At 42.6% G+C, this 14,820-nt stretch overlaps 1 pseudogene; it reads right to left on the bottom strand.

The window, feature by feature from the left end:
- Positions 1 to 4,882: 4,882 nt before the first annotated feature.
- Positions 4,883 to 6,351, bottom strand: LOC148042119 (uncharacterized; annotated as a pseudogene).
- Positions 6,352 to 14,820: the final 8,469 nt, after the last annotated feature.

The following is a 14,820-nucleotide window of genomic DNA, read 5'->3' as shown; positions in this document are numbered from 1 at the left end:
TATTCTTGAAGACATGAGTGACAGTCGGTTCACCCGCTGCAACCACCCATTCCTCTCCACCACCCCTCTCTAGGTCTAATTGAACCTTAAGGGTTTCATGCAGAGCTGGTAATTTTTGAGCCACTCCATTAAATCCCCTTCATCACCACCTTCCGATGATGAGAACTAGCAATTAGCTCTGCCGGAATCTTGTACCTCAGCAGGGCAAGAAAAAAAAAGCCCATCACATGTCCACACGCAAGTCATGGCACATAGCTCATAGTCACTGCACCTAGGGGTCCTCAAGCTAGGCACGTCGAGTGACCTCAGTCGGTCGGCCCCATTCCTCTAACCCCCTAGCCCTTTTCGTCTCTCCACTTCACACTTAGGGCACCCCAAGGGCAGGACACACCTAAAGACATAACACTCACTTATGGTTAGTAGACCTATCAATCTAAGCTACACACACCGTACGTCCCTTTGCATGAACAGGGTCCTTAAGTGTGGGACATCACCTAGGCTTACGTAGGGTTAGACCCAACTTTGTGTTCCACTAGCATGAGCATCGAGCACCGCACAACGAGGTAGACACTCCCCTTAGGTTGAGCACTTTCTCCTTCCAAGTACAACAAGATGCTGCAAACCACCAACTTCGGAGGCCCCTAGCTTCCACTCAATACACCTTGGATCCTGCATCCAAATCATTACCAAAGCTTCCCAATCACACGAGTCCCCCAGCCATGGCCCAGACTCCACCCTTCCACAATAAAAACCTCGAAGTGCCATGGAACTAGCACCCATCTCAAAGGGGGGTAATGTTAACCTCAGTTCAAGATGGCAGAAAAATGAAGCAAAAAGCGAAAAAAGAACAGAAAAAGAGCAAAGGTGCAGAGGCAGCCCCTAAAAGCAAAGCTGAGGCAAAAGCACAATTTTAAATAGAAGGCGCCTCAAAAAACTCTAGAAACTCTTGTAAAAGAGCGCAGGCTCTCTCATGTGCCATTTGTAAGGAATAGACGGGTGTAGGCTTAAGGCATGAGGCATATAGGAAAAATGACCTTGCTACAAAGGCCAGTCATGTAAAAAGGGATGGGCGCCCATGGAAATCTAGGGCTTGTATATAAAGTTCAAAAAGTGAATGGAAGCTCATGCTTTGGTGTGTGGCTAACAAGAGACCTCTCTTCTTCTCTTCTTCTCTTCTCTTTGTTTGTGTGTGTGTTCTTGAGAGAGGGAGTGTGAGAGTGTGAGGGAGTGAGTGTGTGGGAGTGAGGGATCGAGAGTGTGAAGCTCTTCACCATCTCCTCTTCTTGTCTCTTTTCTTGCGCATGCACGACTATGGTGGATGGAGCTTGATGGAGAAGGCTTGAGCTAGCATCTAGGATCATGGAGCTACCGGTCTATGCAAAGAAGGAGGCAACTCATTTCGGCATCGAGGTAAGCTCAGTATATTTGTAGGTTCAAAGGCCCATTGGCTATGTGAGAGGTAGCCATTAGAGCTTGCTTGGAATGCTTGAAACAATAAGTGGTCCATGGGTCTTGGCGGTTAAGCGAGAGCTCCCACACCAATGATCTCTAATGCTAGATTATTACCCAAATAGACAACTCAGGTCAACAAACTGCAATAGAAGTGGAATCACTCTCTATGAGGGATCATATGAAAGGAAGTCCCTAAATCTATCATCCACAACATTGAATATATCTTGACAAAGTATCAGTCAACTATGAAGTGTCAAGAGAAGAAGCTGCAAGTATGAAATCATCATCAAAATCAATATGTATGACATTAATCACTTCAATATTAATGCTAGACTTCTTAGAGACAATGCTAGTATCATCATTTTGGTCTTGTACTTTACCCTTGCCCTTTTCCTTGCGCTTGTCCTTGCATATTTTATTGCACTATGGTCAAATATGTCCTACTTTCCCACAGTAATGATAAGTCAATGAGGACTTTCAACCATAGGACTTACTACGAGACTGGGATTTTATTTTTGCGGGCTTTCATTTTCGTTCTTTTCTAATCAATCTCTTTTTTTCGAGCTTTTTCGTGCAACATATCCATTCTGCATATAAATAGTCTTACTTAAGGAGTACGACACGTTGCATTTACATGAACACACATCAAGAAAACAAAACCAACGGAAAACTAGTAAAATATATTCGTGTCAAATAGTCGCAAGGTACACTCTTCCTAAAAACAAATCAAAGATCCCAATGCATGTAATCTCTTAGACAAAATCGGGCATAGTCACATGACGAAGTGTATAATAAACATATAAAAGTATTAACAAAATGAAATGTCTAGAGTCTCTCGAAAAAAAAAACACACTCTCTCTCAGCATGGTACCGGTCCACACACTATGGTGGACAAACACTCCCCATAGAGCACATCATCTATTTCTAGACACATGCAATGTCTCATCTCCTCTGCACTGGCCCGCGCCGAACCACCACACCCCGCAAACACATCCAAAACATAGTTGTAGTGTTTCGTAAATGTAGCTAGTAACCACCTAACCATATCACCAATCACATATCACCAATCAAGATACAGAATCTTTGCGGCCATGCAAGTAGAAACAATGAAAATACCATACAAGGTAACCTGAGAGCAAAAACATGCAAGACTACTTACCGAAAGAAAAGATGAGACCTCTCTGCTCCGCCTCTGACAATGACACCATCAACGTCCATGGGAAAGACACAATCATCCATCATGTAGCTACGATACGCTGGAAACAATCTCTCTGAAATCTTCTCCCCAGCCTCTCTGTCGTAGCAAGGCACAACATGACCAGCACGATGCCAAAGACACACAATAAGATCAAGTACCTATTCGCGAGTGAAAATAGAATAAGTGATCCATGTTTTTATTTAAAGCATGTAACACAAACTTTATTTAGAACATACAACCATACGTTCAACGTATCCAACTTTGTTATCTTACGGCCTCTCTAGTAACGGGATGTCGATAAGCCTTGGAGTCACACATGAGTGTCCAAGTGCGGTGAAGCACAAGCCCCACTCTTGCTGCATCCGTAATAAACTCACCTATATGCTCTGCTAAGCACATAGTGACTAAGAATCCCTGGTCGGCCAAATACTCGCGAGCAAGGTCCATACAACCCATAACTAGAACATTTGAGAACGTGTTCCACTTGGGAATAGTCATGCCCTCTACAAACAACATTGGCATTATGATATATGAGAAGTGAGTTTGATGTATGAGAAGCATAACTTACCCAATGGGATGGGACCTAGAGCATCCACAAGCAAGCTCGTAGAAAAATCCGCAAATATCAATCAAGCCACCTCTTGACATGGAACTCCATCTTTGCTATAAAGATGCATCTTTTGTGTTGCAAAAAACTTGTTGATGCTATACACAAAACAACATAGTCATTAATGCAAAGTAAACGATGATGCAATGCTATATGCAACATGTAAATTGATGTTCTTGCAATATGTAGTTGTCATGTCTACCTATCAAGGGCAAATCTATCAATTTGGGTCACATCCACTAATAGAGCATCGACATATGTTTGATACTAGAACCCTGCAACAATTATTTCAAAGTAATTTATTTTTAATAATCATACACGAATTTCAAGTTAATATAAGACTTCTCACCTACTAAACGGGTCATAGGTCGCCTCTCCCAATTCTCTCGACCAAGAGATGAATCTGCAACAAAGGAGGTGGTGGGCGCCATAGAGGACTCTGGCACATTTTTTCTCCCTAGATCACCTTGAGTACCTTGGGTGGCACCTTTGGTAGCCTTGGTTGCTTGCTTCTCTATAGTGGTGGGTGCGGTAAGCAGTTCATGAGTATCAACTCCCTCCTTGAATCCTACATAGTATCATTCACCCTTAGACTCCCATGCATGAGCACAAAAACTATTGCTACAAAAGTGACGAGATGTTTACATAGATTGAAGTACTTACTGTCATGCAGATCTTTCTCTTGCTTAGGGATAACCCCCACAGGCTAATCCAGCCACCAAGGGCAAACACTTGCCTCCCATGCCGTCAATTTTCTCTCACGTAATGATGGAGAATACATAGTGTTCTCGTCACGAACATCAATCCACTCTCTTGTGAATTGCGGAGCTGCATCCAGCCTCTTCTCTTCTACACATTGTAGTATCCACCTGCAACATTCTTGCCAATTACGCAAGCAAATGCATGCAATCTAATATGACAATCAGACACACAATCTAATATAAAAATGCATGCTAACCTATAAATCACACGTTTGGCTGAAAACGTAAGCTCTGGCATCTTCTCTGCAACATCTGAAGATTTCACTCCATCCAAGAGGTGTACAAAAGCCTACACAAGTTTCACAAGCACTTAACATTAGCACATAAACATTTTAAGAAAGAACTTAAGAAAGCAATATGAATGCACTGCATTGAGTCAACCTGCATGACATGATTCTTCATGTTAAGCTTAAAGAACTCCTCAAATGAATCTGGTAGCTGTGGACCTTCTACTTGTAGCCTATCAATCTGAAGTAGTGCCTCCGAATGCAAGTGAGCCCAATATGTCTCTTTCTTCATGTAAACCCGAAAGAGCTTATAATCACCAAAATGCGGGTATTGGGGGTCTTTGGCCTTTGTGAGACTCATAAGATGCAACAATATTTTTTACCTGTGATGCACAACAATATACGCAAGTAGAAAGCATTGAAGAAAAAAGCATCACATACACACACCTTGCGTTATATATACAAATTACCTTTTCGCAGGGATTTTTGAGCTTGTGAGACAATACAGCTTGTCTCTTGTGATCTTGAGCATGCTTGCATCATCCCACTTTAGCCCAAATAACAACTTAAAGAACTCATCACCATTTTGGGGATTAGCAATGGATAGGTATTTGTAACCCCTATCCTTAAGGCGCTCCTATTCCACCCTTGTAGCCTTCTCCAAACGTTTCTTCCTCTCTACCTCATCTAGACCAAGAGCCTCAAGCTTAGCAGTTTCTTTTGAGATGAAGACATGAAATTCATCCTATCATTCCAAAAAAAAAAACTAAATTAAAGATAGAAAAGCACATCTCATACAAGTGAGCCATAGAAAGAAAATCACCTTCCATACAAGCTGAGATATTAAACCGCAAGGAGAGTTATCCCATGGAGCAACACCATGATAATACCTTGCCTCTATACTCATCTCAACCTCAGCCCACTTCCTCATGGCCGGACTCAATCTATCTAGAATGGAGTCTTTGTTTGCAATACCAAACTTTTGAAACATATACACCTCATGCGCAATATTTGGAGTAACATGAGCTCTGGAAATACTATTGAAAACAAACAAAAGCATAATATGAGAATGTAAGTGTAACATATTACAAAGAGGAGCATAGTTAAAGGAAGAAGACTTACGCGTTGGTGGTGTCTAGTGCGAGTAGTAGCTCTGCTTCCTTTGCCTTTGGCACCTCAATGAATTGGCACCGTACACTAACATGGTAGTGAGCACAGTCGGAGTACTCTGTAATTGAAAACCAACAAACATAAGAATGGGATACAAACATTCAATACTTGCATGTATAGTGGACAACTTACTTTCTTTGATTCGTCTCCACCATGTTTTAAGCCTGTGGTTTCCATCCCAAACCAAGAACTTTTTACCCTTAAGGTCTTGCCACTCTCTTCCAAGAGCCCTCTCAAAATCCTCATTTCTTTGACGCCATATTGGACCCCATTCATCTAGATTGCTGGCTGTCACAGACATGGTCTCCCCTCTCGGACCTTCAACTGACACAAGGAAGTGTCCCATAGTCTCAAGATAACAAGTGGAATCAAAGGAAGAAATCAACCACTGCGCATCATCCGTAGCAAATCTGACTGCCTCATGAGCCACTAATCTGCAAAGAGGCACAAGAGGAGGCAGCGTCCTCTTTTTTATATAAAATTGACTCAGTACATCCTTCATCAGTCCTAGAGACACTTGCTTGCCTAAGTTCCTTGAGTGCTTCTTTTCTTTTTCATCATCATTCTCCCCTTGATCACTATCACCACTCACCTCTTCTTTGTCATCTAGACTATCATGCTGCACATTAGTCTCTATAGGAGTAGATATTAATAAGTAACAATAAAAAACAGTAGCATTAAACCAATCATATTTAATACATAACACTAAACAAAGCGTCATATGTAAATGAAATGGACACATAAGTGACTACATGTGTGCTCCGCAACCCCATCAATTGTATTGGAGTCCCCATCCACTTGTGCTTCGTCATCAATGTAGACACATCTTTTTGGACCACATCCTTTCTTTGTTGAAGGAGTGTCCACTGATCTCAAACGCGATGATGCTTCTTACTCTAAGATCCGCCCAGGAACACATCCTGAACATAGCTTCATACAGACTTCACGGCTACTATGAGGTGACACACTAAGGTTAAAGATTAACAACACAATCAATCTCTTTAAGAGTAATAACACAATCAACCTCTTTAGGCCACGGGACAAAGCCACGGACGAAGCCACACGCTTGTGCATAAGCCCACGGATCGTCCGCGCGGACATGGACGATTGGGGGGCTTCAATCTCTTACCTTGTTCTCACGAAGCATACGGGACGAAGCCACACGCTTGTAGCCATGGGACGAAGCATAAGCCCACGCAACGGTTGCGTGGACGCAACCATAAGCCCACCCAACGGTTGCGCGGATGCGACCATAAGCTTCAATCTCTTACCTTGGAGGCCCGTCGGACGGCATACGGGATGGTTGCCATGGGGCATAAGCCCACCCATCGTCCGCGTGGACGCGGACGATTGGGGGGCTTCAAGGTGTTACCTTGAAGGCCCACACGACGGCGCATAACCAAATGACGGGACGGCATACGGGACGTTTGCCACGAGGCATAAGCCCGCCCATTGTCCGCATGGACACGGACGATTGGGGGGCTTCAAGGTGTTACCTTGGAGGCCCACACGACGGCGCATAACCAAATGACGGGAGGGCATACAGGACGTTTGCCACGAGGCATAAGCCCACCCATCGTCCGCGTGGACTCGGACGATTGGGGGGCTTCAAGGTGTTACCTTGGAGGCCCACACGACGGCGCATAACCAAATGACGAAGTGTAGCCCACACGACGAAGCGTAGTCCACACGATGGCGCATAACCAAATGACGAAGCATAAATGACGAAGCTTAAGCAAATGACAAAGATTAAGCCCACCCATCGTCCGCGTGGACGCGGACGATTGGGGGGCTTCAAGGTGTTACCTGGGAGGCCGCACGAAGCCGCAGGAGACACACGAAGCCGTTGACGAAGCCGCACCGTCGCGAGAGCTGTGGGGTAGGAGTTGGCACCATAGGAGGAGTTGTAGGAGCTGTCGCGCGAGGAGTTGTGGGAGCACCGTAGGAATCCGCACGAGGAGTTGTGTGGCACCGTAGGAGGCCACACGAGGAGTTGTGTGGCACCGTAGGAGGCCGCACGAGGAGTTGTAGGAGCTGTCGCGCAGGAGTTGTGGGGCACCGTCGCGAGAGTTGTGGGGCACGAAGCCGTAGGAGCTGTCACGCAGCCGTAGAAACAGAGAAGGGAGAAAGAGAAGGGAGAAAGAGAAGGGAGAAGGGAGAAGGGAGAAAGAGAAGGGAGAAAGAACGGAGAAAGAGAAGGGAGAAGGGAGAAAGAACGGAGAAAGAGAAAGAGAAGGGAGAAAGAGAAGGGAGAAGGGAGAAGGGAGAAAGAGAGAAGGGAGAGAAGGGAGAGAGAGAGAAAGAGAAGGGAGAAAGAGAGAAGGGAGAGAAGGGAGAGAGAGAGAGGGAGAGGAGAGAGAGAGAGAGCAAAGAGGGGAGAGAGTTGAGAAAGAGAGGAGAGAGTTGAGGAGAGACTTAATAACCCTAATAAAGAAGTTAGTCATTGATTACATAATTAGGTAACTAGTTAGCCGTTAAATAATTAAATAATTAATACAACATAAATAAATTATGAGTGCATAAAGGTGAAGGATGGTGGATGGTTGATTTCTGATGATTATGCTTATTTGTTATTACTCTTAAATGTTGATGAATGACTCTTAAATATTCAGAGTGACGGTGAACTGTTTCCTTCTCTTCATCAAATACACACTGTGAGCTATATTCAGAGTTTTCTTCTCTTCACCAAATACTAACCCACCAGAGGGCACAACATGTCGAGTTTTGCTATTTTGACATGGAGACTAGCCAGTGATTGCTTAGAGCACAGGGTTTCATTAAGAAATGGGGAGATTCTTTTGAGTGAGTACTACCTACAGAATCTATTGCCTCCAACACAAAAATTCCAGGGGTTGCAAGCCGTCATAGAGAATGATGGTGGAGCAAACAACGTCACTGTGTCTCCAAGATGGGATCATCAAGGGCATGCGCACTATCTGATTGATAGTACATTATCAGCCACCTACTCTTTCATGCACTCAAGTAACTATGTGTGCATCTCTAACAGTATTGAGTCAATAGAAGATGAGATTGACAACTACATTGATTGTACTCCTGGTTGTAAGAAATCAACTCCAGTGTGTCTTGATGCACCCTCAGATAACAAGAAGGATGTTGATGACACAAATGTCGGGGAGGACCTATGTGTGGGCAGCCAAAGCGAGGACTTATCTCCCTATGATAACTCGATTGCAGCCTTCATTGAGGAGAAAGCTAGAACGGGTAGATTGAAAAAATTACTAGCGCTCTGTGGACCTCCACGAAGGGTGGATGAGCTCCCAATCGAGTATAATGGCACAATTGCTTTTGAGCTTCCAGCCACAGATAGCAAGAAACGAATGATGGGTATGGAACAAAAATATGATGGTCACCTGTGGTCGCGGCCCCCACAGACAAATATGGAAATTGAGTGCACTGTGTGCTTGAGCTATTGTCTTGGAAGTCTTCAATGTCTTAGGATCACTTGTTCTTACTACATAACAGAGGGAAAATACAATGATTTTTTTTTCCACGGTCACTTGGATAGAACCGTGAGCATGGGTTATCCTGCAAGTGAGGGAAACTCCAAGATAACATGTCACTATTGTCTTAATGTTGCTACTTGTGCAGCCATTTGCAAATGCATGATCTATTATGTGTTGCCACTGGATCCTACAATGACACGTTTGGTGATCCATGTTGGGGAGCATGCTCACAGTGTTCAACATGGCACTAAGAGGGCAACCCTTGACAAGGTGCGGAGGCTTGTGAGCACGGTTCTAAATATCGAAAAGGGAGGCCCACGAAAAATACAGATGCTAGTCGCTCGGCAGATGTTGTTTGAATCTTTAACAAAAGAAGACGAGTCGGAGGCGACAGAGGTGGACCTTAATCATTTTCTAGAAGAAATGATGCCACTTGTGCAGAATAAAGGGTAGGCTTGTGCATTATTATTTTCTGCTTACAATGTATGTCCTGCATTTGAAATAACCCTCTAATAAACACATAGGTTCAAAGGCATTGTTTCACAAGAGAGCCAAACAAGGTCAGGTGGTTGGTGATGGGTATGACAACATACTTCTTTTGCAAAAACATTGTGTCTTCCCATTTTTCCATGGAAGTAGATTTCCAGGACAAGGTGATGCCAAGGAGAAGTGCTACTTGTTTAAAATGTCCACCAAGGGACCAGCATCAGGGGTGGACTTAGTGAATCGTATGAGGCGAATTGGGACTGGAGATTTACGACGTGCATGGGTGCACTTTGATCATACCCATAGGATTGATGGGTGGGCAACTATGTCTTGTTCAGTTTATGATCACGGGTATGTGGCAACATAATGAAAGCTTTTATTGAAATTAAATTGTTGTTAATGAACACTATACTAATGTATCAATCATGAACTAGCATGAGAGCATTGCAAGTAATTGGAATATGTGAATTTAAAGAGGAGGACGAAGAGTCTCAAATCCTATTTTGGAGAAATTTGAATTATGTCATGGTTCAATGTGGCCATGATCCACCTGACTTTGCTGGATTTATGTCCGATGAGGCAAGTGCGAATTGGATGGCAATAAGGGATGTGTACAATGGAGGGCCTCATAACATAATGGAAGGGAGGGAGCATTCTTGTATTTTTCATTAGGAGCAAAGTTTGCAAAAGCATACCAAGAAATTAGTAACTGTGGATAAACAAATGCACCACATTGAATTGTGTGAAGCATGGAGGCTAGCAACGACAACTCAACTAGCCTCACTTCAGGCCTCTGCTATCTGAGATTTGTGGGCATGAAATGTAAACAAGGAACACATCAAGGCTTTGGATAGGTGGTTGAAATGGTGGGAGCAAAGAATTGCCCACTGGGGAGGAATTGAATCTCATGTAAGTGTGACATTTTTTCCAGCTCATTAAGATTTGTTGCACAATGTAGCAATGGGGAGAGCTACTGATTCTATTTTTGGATTTGACTCCGCAGGCTAACAAAAGTCCTTGGGAACATGCTCAAATTCCAAGCATAAACTTATCAGAAAGTGTCCATGCTAGTTGGTTAGCAGGTGAGGGTGGAAAACGAAAGATATCACTTTATGATGCATGTGTTAGTGATGTTTTGAATGCATATATTCAATGTGCAAAGAGGTTGGGCTATACCACAAGGAGGTTTATTGGATCTGGGCCTTCTATGGAGTCTTTGTTGGCTAGTGCCAGCAAAAGGGAATCCCCAAATCCCTCCTCTGTTGCACGTGCGTTGCAAGGTGTTGTAGCTGGAAGTCCTTTGTACGAGGAGCCTATAATGCAAGGTGATAGGGAGACTGTGCAAAGAAAAAAGAAGGGAGGTGGAGCAACTGTAAGTTCTCATAGATCGGGATACGTGATGGAGTCAAGGCAAAGGAAAATCAGGGGCAGGCCGCGGAGTATACAGTTTGACGATGGAAAGATGGAAGAGATATGTATCCAAGAGGATGAGGAGATACCAATCAAGCCCTTTGCAAGTGGAGTAAGTGCACCAAATGCAGAAACGTCAACCCACGTAGAAGAGATAGAAGTGGCACAGGAGGAGTGGGCTTTACGAAGGACACCACCTAACTGTGTGAGAAAGTATTTTGGTATGGAGGGTAGAAAGAATTGCAACAGGAAATTACAGAGTCGGCAAGTGGGGTTAGTCGCACCATGCTTTTGGTCTGAGAGAGCCTATAAGAACAAGGCCATTGCACAATGGATATGGTTCTGTAATCATGATGTCAAGCATACAAACACTGTGCAGAAACAAGTGATAACATCACCAATTGTTCCATCTTTGTGGCCAGTTGATATAGGAACAAATATATCGAAGGAAGAGTGTAGCAGCCTAAGACAAGCTGGTTTCAAGTTTGCCTGCTTTATAGCACCACCAAGGAACGAGAAGAGCAAACCTCCTATTTCTACAGAATGTGGTTCAAGCGGGAGAAGACGCAAGTGGAGACATGGAATTTCCAAAGATGCACAAAAGAGAATAGAGGCAACTGGTTGCATGGTTGTGACATTCTTGGAGGAGGTAGTGCAACTTGAGAGACAACATTTAGTATTTCGAGTCTTGACAGAGAGTTGTTATGATGTGCACATCAAAGAAGAGCCTAGGTGCACTTGTCCTGATTTTCAAAAAAGAGAATCTACCCAAAAGGCATTTCTTGCTTGCAAACATATGTATTATGTGTACATGCACATACTTGGCCTTCTACCCAAGGGGCACATGGTCATACATCAGCCTGCACTAACCCCCACTGACCTTGCCTTTGTGTTAGGGCAAACACGTAAGATATGCCCTGTTATGTAGGAAGCCCAACGTAAGCATGGCTCATTCACTGTTCTGGAGGACTCATCATCATGCACTTCATTAGGGTGTGACATGTCCTTTTTGTTACATGAAGATCTTGGAACCTTTCTAGATATTTTACTCCTTTTGGGTAATGCAAAACTTTGGAATGTTATTATTTGTTGTGATTATTCAACAACATTGCTCCCTTTATTGTGAATGGGTTAGTAATGCATGATGTGCAATATATGTTTGACATGTCATTTGTAGAAAGCATCCAAGGTTGTTTCAAAAAGCTCTAAAAATCAATTTCAATTGCAAAAGCACGAAATCAAAAGCTCACAAAAATAACACACCCCTACGAGACTATCCACTTGATTGAGAACGAGATTGTTGAGAGTCTCTTCCATGATAGTCGTTACTGCTCTCCTACCATTATTGTCTCTAAGTGTCAAAGCATGAGAGGTGTGAAAAGCATCGATATTCTTTCTGTTAATATCTTTATTCAAAAGTGCACCCTCTACATCCTACAACTTTATCCCTTGAGTACATATGTGGACATATATAATATTATGAAATGTATCCCGTAATTTTGGCAGTGTCACCAAGAGGAACAAAGGGAGAAGATTACCCTTGAATTGAATCCCCTACGAAGACAAATGGATGAGAATGGAATGAAACTCATTTAAGTAAGCTGAATGGAAGTGCTCTCCTTCATGCAAAGATCCATGAGTTGCTTTAGTCATACATCGAGACGTAGGGCTTTGCTTGTCATAGATATTGCAAATCTTATCCCATAAATCCCATGTGCAGATTTCCTATCAGAGATAACATTATAGAAAACCTACGTAGAGAGGGACAAAAGGATAGTGGACTTACATACCTCATCCCATTCAACCCAATCCTCTACATCAATAGATTTGGGCTTGACACCCTCATGTTTCAAAGGCTTAATTTGCATTTTCAAGACTAAAACTTGCTAGATTTAGGCCTTCCAAAACTTGTAGTTGGTGCCATCCAACTTTTCAATATTAAAGATAGCACTATCATTAGAACCACTAGCCATAATCAGACCAAGTAAATGTAAAAAAGAGCAAAATAGGTGTAATAACCTACAAATCAGCCCCAAAACCACTACCATGTCTAGCTGAAAATAAGGGGTATTGACCAAGGAATGAGCTGTCCACAAACTTAATGCAAAAGATGGTCAAATGGAGGAGGTGAATAATAACATAAATAGTGTAGTAAACTACAATCAGAGCATGCTGAAAAATGAAGTACAATAGTAAGAAATCAATGCAAAAGAGGGGCTATCATTGATGCAAGACAAACTGCAACTACCAAGAAATAGCTACAACTAGTAGTGAGTGAATATACAAGTGACACTGAGAACTATCAAAGGATCAATGTGTTAGATTGAGACACATCCCATAGGCATAATCATTATGCATAGATTAGGTCTCGTAGAGGTAACAAAAGAGACTAACCAAAGGCACAACAGATTGAGCAATGTAACAGAAGCTCAATACATAGCCAACCAAGATACATACATCACTGATAACAACATGACAAAGGTAACCAATAGCAATGTCATATCAGTCCACTAAGCATCAATTTCATACATAAAGTATGACAAGAGCATGTACATGTCACCATGTCCCATGGTCTCACTATAAGGCCCTCAAGCTCAACAACATAACCAAATGCTCAATGTAACATTCAAGTGTCAAGTAGCAACTCTCCCACTAGAAAAAAAGGTGAGGAATGCGAGACGAGCAAACAAAGCTCAAAACATGAGGTGGAAGACATCCATACATCCAAGATCCAAGTAACATAAATCCGGTAGTGTAAAACTTGATATGTACTCTTCAAGCACATAATAGCAATGGAAGCATAAAACCAAGGTGTCAGAGCATCCAATGTGGCTTATAATGGAGCCTCAAATGTCACCATAGACATATCCAAGCCCATACATTATTGTCAAGGATGTACATTAATGTGACTCGAGAAGCATATAAGCCTTTAAATACTTACTATTCATTATATATACAACAATAAACCTTGCTTCAAAACAAGCAAAGAAAGCTCAAATCTATCCAAGAAGCATCTCAAGTCATGTACCAAGCATCTCAACATCAATGCATAGATGTATGAGCATGAATGAAGCTAAAACAATGAAGTAATTGACTACTTCTATTTGTATTATAGCAACCTGTCTTGAATGTATAGACAATGGCTAAGGTATAAACTTGCAAAGGAGGCTCCAATGGGTCCCACAGGAGAGGTACTGAACCTTTATCAGACATTGTAGGAGCTACAAGAGGTGCAAATGTCTACTAGAGTGATGGGGATAGAAGTTTAAAATCAGGCACAATGAATACTAATGATGATGCTGGCCCTACTTCTCATAATGATTGATACTGAGCCCTTACTAAGGATTAGGCAAGGGTCTTGAAGCTTTGGAACAAGCCTCAAGTGGAGGGAGCAACCAAGGAAGAAGCAAAATCAAGGTTGATACCTTAGGAAGAAGAGGGCTAAATTACCATGGATCCTTCAAGTTGAAGGTTTTCTCAGGATGAAGTAAACTAAAGAGGAAAATATCATCGATGTTGGTGTGATGGATCCTTCAAGTTGAAGCTTTTCTCAGGATAAAGTAAACTAAAGAGGAAAAACTCCTCAATGTTGGTGCAATGGCTTTGATACCAATTGAAGGGGGTGAGCCGTGAAATTGAAGCACAGAGTGGTAGAAAGAGCTATAATGGTGGAAAGAGCAAGAGTAAGAGAGAGAGAGAGAGAGAGAGAGAGAGAGAGAGAGAGAGAGAGAGAGAGAGAGACTAACACACAATGTAGGAATTCCAACATTCACAATGTGTGGCCATCCTTTCCTTCATTCAAAATGTCATTGAAAGAAGAAAGAATGAAGTGAGAGTGATAGGTGCCTGCCACGTGTAGTGTAGAGATGTAAGGGTAACTAATATACAGTGCATGTACTGTCAGTGTAATTAATATAGTGACGGCTAGGCACAAGTGCCTTCATCCTCAACATGGAATTTTATTATCTAAGTACTACCAATGTAACTAATACACTGGCGGCTAAGCATAGGTGCCTTTATCCCCACTTCCATTGGCTTGAAGTTG

The sequence above is a fragment of the Lygodium microphyllum genome, chromosome 1 (assembly GCF_053477565.2).
Source record: "Lygodium microphyllum isolate KBCC chromosome 1, Lygodium_microphyllum_v1.1.10, whole genome shotgun sequence".
NCBI classification, from domain to species: Eukaryota; Viridiplantae; Streptophyta; class Polypodiopsida; order Schizaeales; family Lygodiaceae; genus Lygodium; species Lygodium microphyllum.
This window is presented reverse-complemented; position numbering and strand designations above follow the sequence as displayed.